Genomic DNA, 18755 nt, shown 5'->3' on the forward strand with positions numbered 1-18755 from the left:
TCCTGCCTCTAACATAACAGGCCCATGTCCTGATTCTCACTCTCAGTCCATCACTCCTCTACAACTCCTGTCAAAATCCTGAGCTTCACCTTCCTCTATTTCCTCTTTTTGATAGTTTTTGTCCTTCTTTTTTTTTTTTAGAATTATAGAATAACTTAGGTTGAAAAAGACCTTTAAGATCATTGTGTCCAACAGCTAACCTAAAATCTAACACTACCAAGTCCACCACTAAACCATGGCCTTAAATGACACATCTATGAATCTTTAAAAACTTTTACGAGTGGTAGCTCCACCAGCTCCATAGGCAGCCTGTTCCAGAGCTTGGCAACATTTTCAGTGAGTAAGTTTTTCCTGATATTTAACATAAACCTTTCCTGGCACAAAAATTAAATCGTTTTCCTGACCACAGGCAATCTACATCAGCATCACTTGCCTCTAAGTTCAGACAAAGAGCCAATTACAAAGCACATTAGTGTCAGAAATATGTACAAAATCCCACTGACAGGTAAAAGTCCAACAAAGAGAAAACTTAAATTACAAGGCTTTTCCTGCAAACATCCAGTTATTTTGAAAGTAGTTCAAACAATCTTGCAGCTACTATTCACTGTGTGTCCTCCTAAGGGAATTGGCACAGCTTAGCTCATACTGATTTCACACCTCAGCTTTGTGTGAATCCTCCTCCTAGGGGTTCAGCTATCTGTGCTTCAAGGCCTAGTTTTGACACAGCAGAACTATGTAACCTTGAATGAAACTTCTAAGGAAACTGCCAGCTTGCAAGAAAGCTGTGCAACAGTACTCAGACTAGAGCCAGGATAGACAGGAATGGTAAATCTGCAGCTAGACATAAAATCCCTGAAAGATCCTAGGGTGTTAAAAATTCAAGGACTCAAAAAAAAGAGAAACAAAACCCAAAAAAAACCAACCCCACACAAAAAGCTGTAGGAAAAAAAAACAGCAATACTGAGAATCAGCCCATCTAAGGCACAACAGAAGTGAACTTTCCCCGGTACTCATGACTGCGAGGCCAGCAATGGTGCCAGGATGTCAGTGATTTGCCAACCAAATTCACTGAATAGTTCATAAAATTCTATGGTTGTGAATGCACTGATGAAATCAGAAAGTTCATAGTAAGTCCCTACGAATTAGATATTTTAGCTTTGAGTGCAAAAACTGAAATATCATTTCCCTTACTAGTCCATGGAAAACATTTTAGAATTAATCACCCTAAGAGTACTTTTCCAATTAACTTATCCTTGCAATCTATTTTAGGTAATGTTGCAGTTTTTATTACATACTGTATTGAATTGAAGGGGAAGCAATGCATCAGCTTATTCAGGTATCTCTTCCTTAAGTCCACAGCTGAATATAATTCATAAATAGGACTATTAAAATTCAACACAAAAAATATTTTCCTGTATAATCAGTCACATTCATGTCATTATTTGCACTTAATACAATTACAGAAGTGAGACAATATTTAATTCAATACTAAGGGATAATCTCATAAAAATATTTAAGCATTTTCATGCCTTTTTGTGTATACCTAATTTTAAAGCAGCCATTCATTACAAATCTATGTGCAGAGATGAAGTTTAAGTCTCCTGTTTCTAACTATAATTATAAACTGCATCTGACATTTCAAACTGCAGTTACAACCTGCATATAATGACCATTTATTCTGCTTCATCTCCCAGTCCTTGATAGAGAAAGATACAAAGTATCTCGGCTTGTGAAGAAAAAGTGACTTTCAAATATAGTTCACCAGTTTCTTCATTTCTGATTACTCTGCAGTCCTAACCCAATTTTTTCTTGCGGAAGATAAGATTTTGATGGATAGGAAAAGGAAGGATTGATATTGTCAGTTTGCCTATAAGTTGCACTTGATCTTTTAAGATAAAAAATCAAAACGAACAGAAATATTTATTTGGAATCTCCAGCAAAGTTACTATGACTGCTTATGTCACAAAGAGAAGCAAAATTAAAATTACAGATAGTCAGGCACCACTTAACCCAGATTAAAAGCCTAAAGGACTTTTCCTAAATTCAGAAAAAATTACAGGTGCCTTAAAGGTTTCTGCTTGATCTTTCTTTGCTTGACTGTGGCCTCCTCCAGCATACACTATCATCCCCAATATAAAGAGCTGGCACTGTATTTTATACATCTGCAAAATCACAGACAGCAAAAGAAATATTAAAACTTAAGCTTTAGTACAGAAAATTTTTTTCAGTTTTTCCATGCAAGTGAAGTCATACCTCAGTCCAGATCTTGAACACAAGCTTAAAACTGAAAGCTTTCTCTGAGTTAAGAAAGAATATCCCCAAGCAGATACAAGCTGCCTGCAGTCCCTCAGAGAGGAACTGGACCCTACTTAAAACATTCTGGACAGGCAGACTATTCCAATTTTCTATTTTCCCTACTCTAATTTTTCTCTTTTCCTTCAAAATAAAGAACACTTATTCAAAATAAATAATTTAATACATTTTTACATATTTTCTTTTCTTCCTCCTTTCTTTGATCATTATGCAAAGATGAGCCCATCTGGCCAAACGTCTGGCAGGATCCCCAAGTTATTTTGTCTTTTTCAGTGAACTTTAACAATCCCATAAAATTTACACTACAAATTAAAAGTAAAAGCACCTGCTTTTATCAACGTATGACATACCAGGGCACCATTTGCACCAGAAGTATACAGATGATGTGCAACTCTATCAGCTCACAAATGCAATGGTAACCACAGCAGCAATTAGTGTAAAACTAAATAAGAAACAGCTGTCTAAATTACTTACTGCACTGTTAGCTGCAGGTTATTCATTTGTCCACATTTCTGAGGATTTTGCTGGCAGTGACTTCAAAGTGCCAGTCACAGTCCTCACATAATTGTACATATATTACCTTACTGCAGATAATGGACAAGATATTTTTTAATCAACAAACCAGTTCTGCTTTTTTTCACGGTACTCAGTTGATTTTGGCAGAGTTCTAGCTGGCTACTAACATTAGCAATCCTAGTCTTCCACATTATGCTGAGCCACAGTGGCAAGTATTACTAAAGACAACAATCTTGCCAGAAGGCTCTATACAACACAATACAAAAGCAGAAACTTTCTCAAGTAAACAGTCAAAAAAGAGTTAGAAATTAATTCTGGAACTGCCCCTGAGCTGCACCCCACAGCCAAATTACTGGTTTTTTTCCACCTGTGAGAAGGGTGCCTTGCCCTCTCTAGATGTACAGTGAATATCTACCTTGCTGCCAGACAACTTACAATCCAAGGAATTTATAGTGATCAATTCACAGGAGGAAATTGCGGGAGGCAGCAGATTACAAAATCAAGGATTAATGGTCCAAGCAGCTCCCCAGTTGTCTTTTACACAAACTTTTCCTACTCAGGGCACACCTGCTTTCCATTTGTCCCCCACTCAATTAAAGAGAATCTTACTACCTACTATTCCAATTCTCTGTTATAGCCACTCACTTCCAGACTTTGCCAAGCCACTTTGTAGTCACTAACAAATAACGCTGTGGGTACTCCCCCTGTATCAATCAAACATTATTGACAATAAATGAGGAATCAAAGTCACACAGCCAGCAATCACTGCTTTAGCCACAGAAGGTTGGTCTAGCCAAGAATCCTCTTCCTGCCCCATGCCAAGGTGCTTTTTGAACTGCCTGAAGGCTGGCAGACTACCAAAGAAGCTGGCAGATATTCCATTTCCAGCTTTGGAGGACCTGGGCTGGCAAAGCAGGAAAGGTTAGTGGAAACAATAGGGCGGGTGGAGGGCAGCGAGCTAAGTTAGGAGAGCAATCTCCTGCTCAGACCAGCTCCTATCCATAACGAGAATCACAATGAAAGAAAGGGCTATGCTGTCGCAGGACACCAAAGTATGACCCAGGTAAAGGAGGCGATCGCAGGGAGGGTGCGCAGGATGTTCCTCCACAGGGGATACGGGTCCGGGATCCTGCGGGGAGGATGCCCCTGGCCGGGGGAGCGGCCCGGCTGGCTCGGGATGCGGGTCCCGCCCCGCACACCCTCCGGGATCCCCGCGAGCTCCGCCGGTCCTCGGGCGCCCCCCGGCGGCTCCGCCCCGCCCGCCGGGACGGGAGCACCGGGAGCGCCCGGACCCCCGGCCCCGCTCCCGGATCCCCCGGCCCCGCTCCTGGATCCCCCCCGAGTCACCGCCGGCCGCGGAGGTCGCGGGTGGGTTAATGGGACCAAGAGCGGGTCGGTACCGGGACTTCCACACTTAGCGCTGGTCCCGCGTATGGAATCAGTTAACAGGGACTGACACAAGAACGTCATTCTTGGGCAAACCCCACCGTTTCTGCCGGCCGCGGCTGGAACTGCCAAGGCAGTTTGCTTAGACACACCCTTCAGATAATGATTTGCTTAAGGAAAGCAATGGGAATTGGGTCATTTACTGCATCAATTTTCACTCAGCGTTTGAGTATTCAGAGAGAAAGGGAGAAGTACTGGTAAAATTTCCCAGTAAAGCGACTTGCAATGTAATGTTTCCATTCCTGTCTGTAGCATGTACAGTCCCACACCTGATTAATTTTTGCTGTCCAGATGGTCTCCAAACACCTGCCTGAAATGCACTCCAAGCGCTGCACAGAGCCGCAGCAGACAATATAGGTGTAGTATTTCTGCATCCTCAGAGCTGTGATTCAGCAAAGCATTCCAGCTTATTCACCAAAACACTCGGGCATGTGCTAGTTTTTAAGTATGCATGTAGCTCCCCTTATCTCTGTGCAGCTTTTTTCTAGGCCACAAACGCCACTTTCAGACCTACCTTTCTCTGAGAATTCAGGCTGTTTGAGGACTGCACACCACTTGGAAGAAGAGTGTGCCCTGAGTCAAAGCTAGATGGCAACTTCACAGCTGTGAAGCATTCACTTGCAGCATAAAAGGGCAAGCAGGAGCAAATCAACACAACTTCACTGACTTAAAGACAGCAACTACAGTTGGCTGATTAATGGGAGACAACATGAGGGTGTTTAGAGACTCAAATGAGAATTTAAACTGAATAAAAACATCTCTATGCCTACAAGTAGCATCGTTGCAACTGCACCAGCAAAGGACGCTTCAGTTCCAAGGGCAGAAAAAAGCAGAACTCCACAGAACAGCTACTTCGCGTGTTTTGCAGTCAGGCATCTTGCAAAAAGACTAAAAATACTTAGCCACCCGAAAGTTTTACTTTACTGCAGTTTTTAGGAGCAAAAATGGAATTAAACTTTTGAGTCACAAATGCTTAAACCCCAAGTTAACATCTTCAAATCAGACTCAGCACCGCTCTTTGTAGGCGTGCATCCTTCATCCTCCAGTTAGAACTTCCTGCTCACTTAAAGTCACCTTTCCAATGAGATACACTACACTACTACAGAGGATGATATTAAATTTTAGATTGGATATTTATGCAAAGTGTTACTGACTAATGGTTGCACAGGAACCATAATGCTGACCGCTGGCTATCTCCCATTCAAATTTCACCACTCTAGCCATCCATTAACAGAGCGCTGTTTTTACATGGAGTCTAATAGAGGGTTTTAAGACACTAAAATAATAAATCTGGGAAAAGGGAAGTTATGGCAACATAATAAAATACCAGTGCCTACCAAATACCACATGCATGCAAAGAGATAGAAATGAATAGAAATGTAATAGAAAAACACTTCAAATGTTGAATGTTGTCAGCCAACCATTGAATGCAATACCTTGAAAGAGCTGTTCAAACAATCTACAGCAAACAAGGCAGACAAGCTAGACTGAACTGCGAGTCTAGATCTTTTACAATCTGTCCTCAATGTTTTGCTCTTTCAAACTCAGCAAGGCACTTAATCTTTTCACATCCACAACACATTTTTAGCCCACCTTGTGAAAACGAATCAACAACTGTGATACATAAGTATAGATATATACAGGTAGCTACCATAGAAAAGTCTCCCTTAAACCAGCACTGAACATGGAACACCACAATGTGCACCCCATTCGATTCTCTGTGTAGGGAGAGCTCCAGGATTTGGCACACACTGCTGAGATAGTTTTGCTGTTCAAGGTGCAAATAACCAACCTCTTGAGCAGAATTGGTTCACCATAGTTCGCCTTACTGCAGTGTTTCAAAGTGGGGTACATTTAAGCACCCTGGTTTAGAAAAATCTCCGCCCAAAGATTAGGAGATGGACAGTTAAGCACAATAATTCAGCTGCATTCTGGCTACAGAGCTACACAAACTGATAATGCTCTTCACATGCATTAAAGGATCTCCTTTTGAACGTTATTAACAGCTTTCTTGAATACTTTTAACTTTAGTGATACACAAATTGTTTTCCATCATCCTAGCCCTGGAAAGCTGTTCATCACATGCCTGAGTTTTTTCCATAGACTTATCCTTAAAAATACTAGGTATCCAACCTCCAATGAGGTTAGCAATACCAACTGATGTATCTGCAGACACTGAATTTACATGCAACAGATTCGTTCTGGATTGTGGTATCAGTTTGGGAACACCAGTACCGAATACCAAAGCTAACAGAACTATGTCCTGCTTCAGAAACACTCCTATTCTTTTAAACTGAAATGCAATTGTCCCAAACATAGCAAACACACCTGCCCCACTAAAGACTATTTTAAGGCTATTTGAAGCTTTCCAGTAATGTGCATTTGAACTTCACAGACCACAACATAACACCTTTTCCTCACTTGAATAGCTAGATCCATCAGACCTACACCACCTGAAATTTCAAGGAACCAAGAACAAACTTGAGAAGTGCCATCCCAAGGGAGTTTTTCTCATCTGAAATTAGTTACAACCCTAAAGCAAAATGTTGGGTTTTGTGTTTTAAACCCTCCCCAAGTTTGGTCCTTTGTTGCTGCTACCTGAAGGGCAAGAAAATTTCCATTTTATCTAACTATTTTCCTGCCATAAAAAAAAAAAAAAAAAAAAGGCAATTTGACAGAAACTCCTGCACCAAGAAAAAAAGTTTGGATTCTGTAAATTGCTTACTGCCAGGTACTTCAGCAGCACAGAAAAAATAGAACAGTAACTGAATAGTCATCTCACATGTGTGGAAATTGCAACCTCCAAGCTATTCTGGGAGCAATGCTGTTTTCTGTAACATCTCTGCATAATCACACCAGAAAGCATGCTCTTTGCTGGAGAGACTATGATTATGTGCATGTCTGTACACCTTCTGTTACAGCTGAGTACCTGGTTATTAAGTAGAGCATCTGAGGCTCAACTGCAACACAAGTGAAATAGAACACGTTCAGGATGAAAACAGTTAACCTGGCATTGCCAGCAAAACACATGGAGCATCTCTAAATTGCAATCGCTATCTCTCCAAAGGATGTCACCAGCTTCCCTGTTTACCCAATACGTTTACTCTCCTTTAAAGCACTACCTCGTACACGTCGAGCGGAGAGAGCTTAAAGCAGAGAAATTAAACAAATTTGACTTGAAAGTACTTCAGCTGGACCAGTGATAACAAGACCCAGTTGCAAAGTTACCTAACTGAGCCCATACTGCACAACTACAGCCAGTTGTGTAACAAACCTTAGGACAATTTTGAAGCTCTTAATCAGGCAAAACTCCCCGCTGATTTCCACGAGGGAGATCTAATCAATCAAAAGCTCTGAGAACTGATTCCGGTTTTCTCATTTTTAATGAAAAGGTTTATTTTGAGCTATGAGAACTCAGGCTATATGAACTCGGCAAACCCATAGCGCTCACTTTAACGGCATAAAGAATTCGTCCTGTTTTTTAATCTACCAAGTGTATTTGGTAGTGTACAGAAAAAAAAAACCCAAAAAACTCCTGAACTGACAGAATAATTTCACAAATAACGGACCTGTTCTCCTGACAGGTAAAAGAAAAGATGGAATAGAAAAAGGGAGATTCGCGGCTCTTTGACTAAACTCCATCCTCTTTGGGCGAACGAGGAAGACCAGCGTCTCCGCCCGGGTTCCTACCTGAAGTTGCGCTGCTCCCGGCAGCCGGTAAGAGAATCCCGCCGCGATGCGCCCGCAAGTGACCGGCGGGGGTCCCGAAACCTCGCAGGGAAGACCCTGTCGCGAAGCCCCTGCCGGAGCGGCGGCACCGGGGCTGTGAGGGAGGCGGGCGGGATGCGAGGCGCCCGCTCCACGTGCGCTCCCTCCGCGCCCGGGGCTGCAGAGCCGGCTGCGCCCGTCCCGCCGCCGTCCGCTCCCCGAGTCCCCTCAGGTGTGCCGCCCGCCCTACCTGCCCGCCCCTACCTGCCCGCCGGTGGCAGCAGCGACGAGCGCTCTTCTCCCGCGCCGGCTCCCTGTCAGCGGTCGGCGGGAGAGCAGGAGCGCTGTCCCGCCGGCAGGGCGAGCCCCATGTGAAGAGGAGCGGGGGAGCCCGGCGGCTCCAGCAGCGCGGCCGAGGGGAGGGGACGCGGGAGGAGGCGGGAGGGCGGGACGCGCCCGGCGCTGCCCCCGCGCGGAGCCGCCCCGGCCCCGGCCCTGCCGGAGGCGCCGAGCCCCGGCAGCGCCCCCTGCGGGGAGCGGCGGGCACCGACGGGAGCTGGCCCTGCTCCGGGGCTCCCCTGCACCTCCGTGCCCTCCCTGCGGGGCGCACCCAGCTCTTCTCGAGAGCCCTTCTAGCACAACCGAGCAGGAGGCGCAGTTTGCTTGTACTGCTGAGGGGCCGCCAGTAAGGGGCTAAGTCCAACCAGTGCTTCCAGTGGGTTAAATATTGTGGTAAATTCGCGCTGTAACATCCACATCCTGGCGGAATTGAAAATGCATCGGGGCCCACAGGGTAAAGGAGGCAGCAGTGCCAGCCTGAGAGAGTGAAACAAGCTTGGATGGTTGCTGTGGGACCGTGGATTTTCCTGGCATCGGGGCTTTTGCTGACTCTGCAGTGCCTCCCTAAATGGCCTAACAGGGAGAAAGGACAGGATGGCTCCAACTAAGGGAAAAAAGAGTTCTTACAGTTAAAACACAGCACAAGGACTTGGGATTCACTATTTGACTTTGCCCACCTATAGCAGCCACTCAGTTCTTCATCTACCGAGCAACTGTGGTGATGCCGGAGTTCTTGTTAAAAGTTTGGCTGCCTTCCCAGAAATCCTCAGATTACGCAGGGAATTGGATTCACACTTGTCAGTTAAACAAGTGCCCAAATATTTGCAGAATATGGCATCTTTTTGCCATAGCTCTCCATCTCTATTATCAAATCCCCCTCCCTACCTCACAAGAATCTGATGAAGACCTGCCTGAGGCACAATGATTTCACAACGACAGAGCTCCCGAAGCATATCCACTAAAAGATAGATGCTGCAGTTTCATCCCCTTCTCCTCTGAACAGGCATAAAGATATAAACACAAAATATTTTGAAAAGAAGGTATCTCCAGGGATGCAAATTTTTCAGGAAAGGAAAGGAGTGAGAGACAGAAGCAAACCAGTGTGTGCTGTGAATTTGATGCCAGGTGTTTGCTGAGCTGGCAAACCCTGGAGTACTGCTCCTGACACTGTAAGGTGTGAAATACAGAACAAGCAGGCAAACACATTTGCTAGCCCAAACCAGGAACACTCATCACAAGTCTTCCAAATTAAAAATTTCAAGAGACACCTCGTGGTATAGCTGAAGTCCTCTGTCAGAACCCCATGACTGTCTAATTAGAGACTTCAACATGATACTGGTGCAAATATTAAAACTTTACACAGTCAACCTGATCTTTTTTCACATAAAGTGCTGATAAAGTGCAACAAAAAGCAGCATTTTACTGAGCATATTATTCAAAAAAATCCTGATGATCAGTAGTTTATTCATTAAAATCAAAGTAGTTTAGCATTAAAATCAAAAGTCATTCTATTTATGCACTCATATTACTTTCATGGTACAGTGAGAACTACACATCTAAACTCATCTAAATATAATAAACATTATGATTTCCCTCGTCTTTTCTGCTTATCTCTTTTCTGTTACTGTTTTGTAAAGTGTGATTTTTAATTTTTTTTCCCCCTTATGCACCAGTACTTAATAGCATAACCATAAAGCTAATCAAATTCGCCAGGAAGCCAAGATTTGCCTTAATTTTACTTGGATCTGACAAGTTTTTAGCTTAATAGCAGCAGGACCATATTGCACAGATATGCATAGGTGAAGCCTCCAGGGAAAATCTGTGAATTAATACAACGGCAGGTTGTACTGTCCCAGAATAACTGCTGGGCAAGGCTGCTTGGCTCCCAGACTCTGCATGCTGTGTCATGGCTGGGAGCTGTGACAGCACATTGGCACTGCTTCCTGCTAGTGGGACACAGCCTTTTGCACACCAGGATGCTGGATGTTGTGCTGGGCTCTCTAGAAAACAGCCAGAAACACAGGATGCCCTGTGGGAATAAGGGAGACCTCATGCATCTGTGGCTTTGGCAGGACTTGCACAGAACATATTTGTGGTGTAGCTGTAGGCTGGAGCTTAGCACTGGGGTAAGCTGCTGTAGGGGGCTGTGAGAAGGAGCAGGGTCAAACCTCCATCTGTGTTTGTCTACGTCCAGATGAACACGAAGAGGGAGCTTTCTGTTCTCTATCTTACACTCCAGCATTAAAATAATACTTCTCATTCTGAGCTACAGATCCAATAAGGGCTTTGAATATCACCCTGTAGTTATGTGCCCACACAGTTACATGCTTTGACGTCCCCTCTGCTTGCTAATATTACCGGCTTGTGTTGCTAAATCACCCTTAAAAGGGCAGAGAGCTGCAGTAAATTAGGACAGAACTGCTGAAAGTACCTGAGTCCTCCTGCGGGTGGCATCAGAATGTCTTCAGTGGACCACGCCGTGCCCAGGAAAAAGGAGAGGGATGATACTTCTGCTTGCCAAAGCCAGAATCATTACTGTGCAAGCACTAAGAAGCTCACATAAATCAGATCTTTAAATTAAAAGGATGATTTAAATTAGTAAAAATTAACATCACTCCATCAGCCCTTTTAATTCTGACAAGGAAACCTTTATTAAACCTCTCAGCCAAGCTCTGTACAGGTAACGGTTATCACAAGAGAAGGATGCCGATGCATGGTTTAAACTCACAGCTTCTACATCTTCAGCAAAATGGGAACTTTATCACCACCAAAAGTAGTTTTATACTTTTTCATGTAAGCCTCAAGGAGTCAGTTACAAATCGATGAACACAAATGAATCACCACAGTTGCCCAACAGAACACAGAGGGGGTTAAGTGTAGCCAGGATAACAAAGGCTACAGATGCAACCAGAGTAGAGTTGTTCAGTGTTTTTAAACTGTTGTGTTACAATTGTCATGCTTGTTTCTGGTACCTATATAGGATTAGGAAAGACCCTTCCACAGGGACAAGTCAGTGCATACTCCCAAGCCAATATACATTTTGGAAACATTCAAGTGCTATGGGTCTAACTACTGAGAAGATGACTACATTACCTTCAGAGTATCTTGTGCTCATTTTAGAATACATTTTTCAGACTTTGATCATGCCTTGTAGTGCTCAGTTGCCCATATAACTAAGTTGCGCTGCCTGATTACCTGAGATGCTGGGAAACGCAAATTGGCGAATCTAAACTACTGCAGACCATAATCACAACCAACCTAAGTCAACTGGAACCCAGCAACCACCATCAGTCATAAAAGAAGGAAAGTATGACCTTCAAAAACACATCAGGAAAGAAATGTTTCATTATTTTTTGTCTCTTTTTTTTTTTTTTCCTTCCTCTTCTTTAAAAGCATTTTAGATTGTTTAAGTTGGTGTTTGTTGCCCTCACAAGCACTGATCTACTCACCTAACATTTACATCTGACTTTCTTGCCAGAAAATGTGATTTTGCTTAGGAACTTCATTGACACTGTTGCTTGCAAAAGGCCTGGATTAATTTCATTAGAGACTGAATACTTGATCTCTACAACAACTAGTGAGGTGGGACGCTTTTGTTTATTAAAGTTTAGGTATGTGAAAGAAGTCTGAAGTTCAAATTATCTGCCTTCTGAAAAACTGTGTTCTTTCAGGGTATTTCCAAGAAAATAAATCCCATATGTTGCCCTAAAACTCATCTCTGATTCGTACTGATAGAGCATCAATTCCAGTTTACCATTTCCTTCCATTAATTTATTCTCAACAAAGTTAGTATTGAAAAAAAAAAAGCAAGATCCTTTCTCATGAGATTTAGAGTTATGAGTCTGTGTGTACAATACTCATCACAGAGAATTAATGTGTTTCTTTCCTGTCAGCAGTGATGCTATTCTTAGTTTTGTATGTGGTCCTTATGTGTGTCATAGATAGGCACAATAGATACACATTGGCAGCTTTGATCATATTCAGAGATGGGCTGATCTCCCAGTCCAGGAAATTATCCGAAAACGCTCATCATCTTGGCAGCAGAGTTTTAACCAGCAGCTCCCAAGAGCCTCTGCCAGCACATTGTTGCCTTTAGAGGACTCAGAGCTACTAAACATATTAGAGGAAATGAGAAAGACACAGGAATTATGTATTAAAAAAACCCAAACCCACAACAATTACAACAACAAAATCTACTTGGGCTACAGCTATAACTTTGTATTGCAAATGTTTTAGAAATCATTCATGCAGTTGTGTGATGTGTGGCACTATCTGAACCCTCACACTGGACCCTTGGCTTCAATCCACAATCACCCCGTGGTCCCTTGGCACAGTTTTGTGGCACCGAATAGCAATAAAGCTGGCACCATTTCTGACACTAGGATGTGGTATTGAGTAGTGTGACAAGACAAAGTGCACATTAGCCTGAAGGCAGGGCTGTGCTTTGTAGCAAAAGAAAGCTAAGTGGTACAATCTCTGGCTGCTTGCCACTGCTGAGTCACAGTCATTCATGCCATGGCATGACTGTGAGGAGCCCAGCAGCTCCCATGAAACAAGAAATGTCCCAAAGAAGACAATCATAAGCAATAATTGATGCAGAAATTGATTCCAGTGACTTTTCAAGACCTTATTATCTTCAGTGCCACCTGCTGAGCTATCTGACATCTCTGGGAATTGACACCAAGTGAAAGGATGTGAAAAAGACAAAGGTATTTTTGTTTGTCTAAAAGGTTCCCTTCTTCAAGAAGATTATTTAAAAAGGAAAATAATCAAAGAAATTGATAAGGGATGAAGATTCTGAGGTACACAGAATCACCTCAGCTTTACCTTCCCAGCTTGCTCAGGAAAACTCATGCCATTTTGCCATGGGTGGTACTATTTCCCTTCTCCAGTGTATTCATAACTTCTGTGCAATCTCACAGCCCTGCTTAGTGCCACCAAATTGATCAACAGAGAAAACAGTAAAAATAATTCTACCTCTGAATAAAAACATTTGCCACTGCCCAAAACTTAAAAAAGGAAAGTTGTATCCTCCCTCATCATCTCCAGAAAAGTCACAGGGGATTTCTCATGGCTGGTGACAGTGGTCACCAGTGATGGCAGAGAGCATCATTTACAGCAATGCAGTGCAAGTGTAAATGAAGTGCAGTGTGGAGCTCCATGGCAATTATGTGGGTTTAGGTGTACAGTTCTACTGATTTCAATACCCGTCTATGTGGTTCTGGCTTTACTTGCTGGTTAATTTTTGAAGAGCCATGTAGCTCAGCAGAAATCAGGATTTGCTTTGCACAACTTGTAGGACTTGTGGCCATGTTCAGACTTAGTACTGCCTGCAACAAAGGAGTCCATTACAGAAGGGGACATGTGGCTTCTCTATAGGCTCTGTAATTATAGTCAAAACACATTCAGCTACGGCTGCTGCATATTGCAGACAGTCACTGTTAAGGACTTGCCTTAATGCAAGTCCCACAGTGCCACACCTCCCATATTTCATGAGTCTTCATGTCAGCAGACAAGTAGTTTGGGGAAGCTGTTCCACCCTGTCACTATGGGATCATGATTTTGCCTCCATTTACCTCTATATGGATCTTCAAGGTCAATACAGGCAGCCAAAATAGTCTTTCCCTGGCCAATGGTGTGGTGGTGCAAGACCTATCCAACAAGTATGACGCTGTCATTGGCAACACTGCAAACTGGCATTGGTCAGGGTGCCATAACCAAATTTCCACATTGTGGGAAGGGATGAAGAATATGAGTTCAGAGCGTGCAGAAGGAAGTTGTTTGAAAGCTTTTGATCCTGTCTGAATTTAATGTGGGGGAATTTAGAAGATAGTTAAAAATATAATCTAGCTGACAAAATATCATGGAAAAAATGAAGTTAGATCACAGCATCTAGACAGAGATATAATGTTTTAAAGCGATACCGCATTATTGAATAAAGTTTTCCTTATAGCAATGGTGAAAATGGGAGGAATTATAGTCGGACTTATCTAATACACTTTAGTGATAATTTTGCAAGGATATGTTAATACACCAACAGCCTTTTCTGTGTTTTGGCAGCCCATAACATTTTTTCTGTGCCACCTCCACTGCCCCCAGATCAGAGCCGAGAATGAGAAAACGTCCCAACCTAAACCAAGCTGAGAATAATTGGTCCATCATAACATTATTTCTGAATGAAACATGACATTTCACCTAGAAATAAAGGTCCAATTTAGTGTGGTTTTTGGACCATTAGTTAATAAAGGATAAAGATTACACTTTGGTCATACTGTTGCTGACATGTGCTTGGCCATGACGTTTTTTTTGCCATTCTGGCTGTCTTTGGACAGATTTTTAGCTACTGTGTAGCATGTGCGTTTCTATAGCTGTCAAATAGCAATTGATTATGCCAACCTCATGCAGTTTTCCTTGGAATAAAAAACTCTAAAGCTTGTTTAACAGTAAGAGAGTGTCGCTTTCTCTCAACAATAGTCTGAGAGGGGAAAAGGCATCTTTTGTTACAAATAGTGTGCTTAAAAACACCCAGCTCCTTTTGTGCTGAAGTTTCACAAACAGCAGGAGACTATCAGTGTTTCAGTAATAAAATATCTCTACTGTCAAGGTCAGAGGTGGTTTTTTGCCAGGTACCATGGTTCCTGGCAACACTTAAAGCCTTGATACAACAGAAGATATTTAATATCCCTTATTCCCTGTATCCTACAGATGGTGATTTTTATTGGCTTTTATGAGAATATGAATAAGGAGGTACTGTACCAAATGGGAATTTACCAATAAAAGCACATTTAGAGCCCTTGAATAGCTTGTTATCTTCAACATTTAATGACATCATTAAGCATGTTCTCTATAATAAGGTAATACTATATGAAGGTAAAAATCAGCTTTTCAGCATCACAACAGAAAATTCCTCTTCACGTATCCTCTTAGTACCCTCTTAGCAAGAAACAGAGGAAAAACAATTTTGGTATCTTCTGATGCAAAGCTAAGGCTCCTAATTGCTCTGTACAGGTTTTAATAGATAAAGGGGACACCTTAATGCAGTTGACAAATTCCAGTCTTATTTATAAGATTCTTTAGAAAAAAAATCTTAACTTATCTAACTTGTTCCTACATTCTCTTAGTATATATTTTTTTTTTATTTAAAACATCAAAAGCAGCTTTTCTAGGCCAAAAATTACCTCTATTGCAACTCTCTTCTAGTCATGCAATTAAGCAATGCAATCTTTTTATCAGTAATGATTATGGAAACCGTTGCTTCCATCTTCTTGTTATGGAAAGCCAGTTGTGATGTCCAGGGCAAACAAAGACAGGCCACAAAGACTAGACTTTGAACAGGAAAAGCTTTGGCTTCACAACTGGAAGAGAAGGAAGAATATCCTGAGGTATTTTCTCTTTTTCATTTTTCAAATTTAGAAAGCCTTTGAGATTCCCTGCAAAGCAGCTGGGGACAAATGTATAGAAGAACATCATTTTACCATCAACCCTTGCAACTAGAAAATCAGAACTAAAATCACTGATGGCTAGCAGGGAGCATTCACAGACTAGTCACAATGACATGATTTCCTGCTTCTTTCAGTAGCTGACCTAGAAGCAGCCACAGCCTGGTTTTCATTTCTGTATTGTGCAGTGGTATTAGTCTGGTCATCTGAAGTGTCATTATTACACATGTCTGCTTCATCTCTTTGCCCCTCACTTTTTTAAAGGGACTACAGGTGTCCTGGAACAGGTTAAATATGGCAGATTTCCAATGAAGAAGCTGCCAAATGGGCAGCTTCAAGAGCTCATAGATAAATGCATTAGAAGGAATTACATGAGAAATTCAAGACTAATGAAAAATTCATTTTCTCTCTCTTAAAATATCAGATTTAATTCTCCTAAACTTGAGGTTCAATTTTTATTATTGCAGAAACTGGCCTGGACAGGAGCTCCACTTCTGCAAAGCATAAATTGGTAAAATTAATTGCTGAAGTGAGGGATCCTAGCTGGAAATGAAGCCCCCTTTGTTGGGACTTTGCAGGAATAAAATAACCAGCTTGTGCCTAAAAAGATGACTAGAGAAGGTGGATGTCAGAGGGAAAACAGTGGCACAGATTAAAAATGTGAAAGAATTTATTAATGAACCAGTGTCAGAGCCAACAGTAGACCAAATACTTCTGATAATAAATAAACAAACAAACAAACAAATAAATAAATAAAAGCCTTCCCAGATCAGCACCTGGAGTGCAACAACTCCACAAACAACCAAATGGTCTCAACTCACCCAGAGGTTTTGAGCCTGGGGAAGTATTTACTATTAAGCAGCTGTTCCTTATTCAAGAAAAGGACAAACCTTACATTTCCATGTGTGTAGTGAACCCAGTAAACATTTCAGGCAGTATGAGCAATGTGGCTTGGGATAAGCCCCAGGTTTTCAGAAGAGAGGCAGAGAATTAATATAAAGTGTGTGTGTACACAACATATTTTCCACAATTGATTAGTAAGAACTATGGCAAGGGCAGGGTAAGAAAGTGTCAGATGTTAACAGAGAGGCCTGAACCATTCTGCCAGCTGCTCTGGCTAGTGCTAAGGGAAAGAATTATCACAGTGACAAGGGTAGAAGAGGCCTTCAGCTGTGAAGAAATATACACCAAAAACATTTTACACAAAAGGATGCTTGGAATGTGTTATTTGCAGTTATTTTAACTACTAACATGTGAAGCAAGATGCAGACCATCTTCTCTCTTGTTTCTGCTCTCCTAGCAACAGAGTGTTTTGACAAGTGTGAGCCACAGAAATACAAACAGAAAATAAAATTTGCTGAGTGAAAGAAGAATAAGGTGATCCTTACAGGGAGATTCCTGCCTTGTCAGATTACAAGGATTAATTTAATGCAGAATTAAGGGGTCAGTCACAGCAAATCAGATGATAAGACAGGCCACTATATTTGTAACTGCATTTTTTAGAACTTATGACTGCTTAAAAATCTACTTGTTTAAGAGTGCAACTTTTCATACAGCTCAGCAAATCCCAAACCCTCTTTGATAAGATTAGGAAGAAATTCTGCCTATGCTCAGTTTATTCTAATCACCTGCCCACCAAGGCAATGGTAGCCTTCACAAAGATAAGATGTCAGAACAAGATGAAGCATTGGTCTGATTCAGCATGAAAAGTTCTCATATGCTGGTGCCTAAGGTTTTCCCCAAAGTGCTGACTTTTATCCTCACTGACTAGCTCACACACAAGTGTATTAAAAAAAATAAAACAGAAAGACTGTCATCCTCCTTTCTTCAGGCTGCTGTGCATGCATGTGGCTTTTTTAGCCTATAACAGGGCTTCCAAAAATGGGGTCTGTGATATTTCAATGTTTCAGCTGTTTTGCGTCATAAATAAAAGGGTTGAGGAATCCTTAGATTTCCTACGGAAAGGTTTTCTTTTGTACTGTGACTAACACTGCTGAGCTGATATTTTTCTGCATATTTGCTGAAGATGGAGGTTAAAGGTAATGAGGAGAACTTCAAGGGCACTGTGATTTATACCTAAGTTTTAATGAGAACAAGTTATCTCCTGTTGTGTCCCTTTTCAACTTTTTTTTTTTTTTTTAAGTTACCAAAATATTTCCAAGAATTTACCCTGATTGACCCAAACTGTTACCTGTGAAGACATTTAACTATCTGCTAAAATCATTTTTATATAGCACCTTGCTTAAATAAAAAATATTAGCTGAAGTTCTAATTCATGACCAAAGTGAAAGGGCTTGTGCACATCTCTGCCTCAGAACCATTCTGATGGTCTATGCAGGAAGCCTGAAAAAAATCATAAATTTGTGGATTTATCCTTTCTAGGATCCTTTTTTATCTTCTCTCTCTGTGTCCTGCCTCTCTTCATGAATCTTACCACTGGCATGTCATCTGGGCTTCCACTTTTTTGTTTTCTGTCTCTTTACTCACCCCCTAGCTATAAACTCTTCCAGCTCTGTTTCACTAACATTAGGCTTGGTTTTATTTTCATTTCTAGACAATATTCAGGACTATCAACATTATTCTTAATGACATAATTTATCATTTTATTAACAATATTTCATATGCATCTGCTGTAGTGCTGAAGCCAATTAGAAAAATAATTGCCTTCCTGTGCCTAAGCAGAAAGTTGGCTTAGCTCCAAAAAAAAAGTGTTCTCCAGGAAGGTTCCCATTAAAATGTAGCTTACTACATGCAGTAACCAAAACACTATTGATTCTATTTACTGAGTCCTACCTAGACACAGTGTTTATTTCTCATAGCAAATCCATCAGTGATGAATAAGTGGGTTCAGCAGCTCCTGTCCAAAGATTTGCACTTGCTTACTGGAGGGAATCTTGCATCATCTGTTATCCACACGCTGGCCTCAAGGGTCATCATTAGCTAGGAAAGAGGTTGTTATTTCTCATATGCCATTCTCTAGACACACTCAAGTCA

The 18755-nt window shown here is 41.7% G+C and overlaps 1 protein-coding gene across 2 annotated transcripts in view; it reads right to left on the reverse strand.

The window, feature by feature from the left end:
- The window catches only part of CPNE4 (copine 4), a 224686-nt gene extending 216277 nt beyond the window's left edge, over positions 1 to 8409 (reverse strand). For both annotated transcript variants that reach the window (XM_015620105.1, XM_015620104.1), the window contains exon 1: positions 8248 to 8409. The gene's annotated coding sequence lies outside the window, so the exon portion shown is untranslated. The remainder of the gene's footprint in view (positions 1 to 8247) is intronic.
- Positions 8410 to 18755: the final 10346 nt, after the last annotated feature.

The sequence above is a fragment of the Parus major genome, chromosome 2, assembly GCF_001522545.3.
Source record: "Parus major isolate Abel chromosome 2, Parus_major1.1, whole genome shotgun sequence".
NCBI classification, from domain to species: domain Eukaryota; kingdom Metazoa; phylum Chordata; class Aves; order Passeriformes; family Paridae; genus Parus; species Parus major.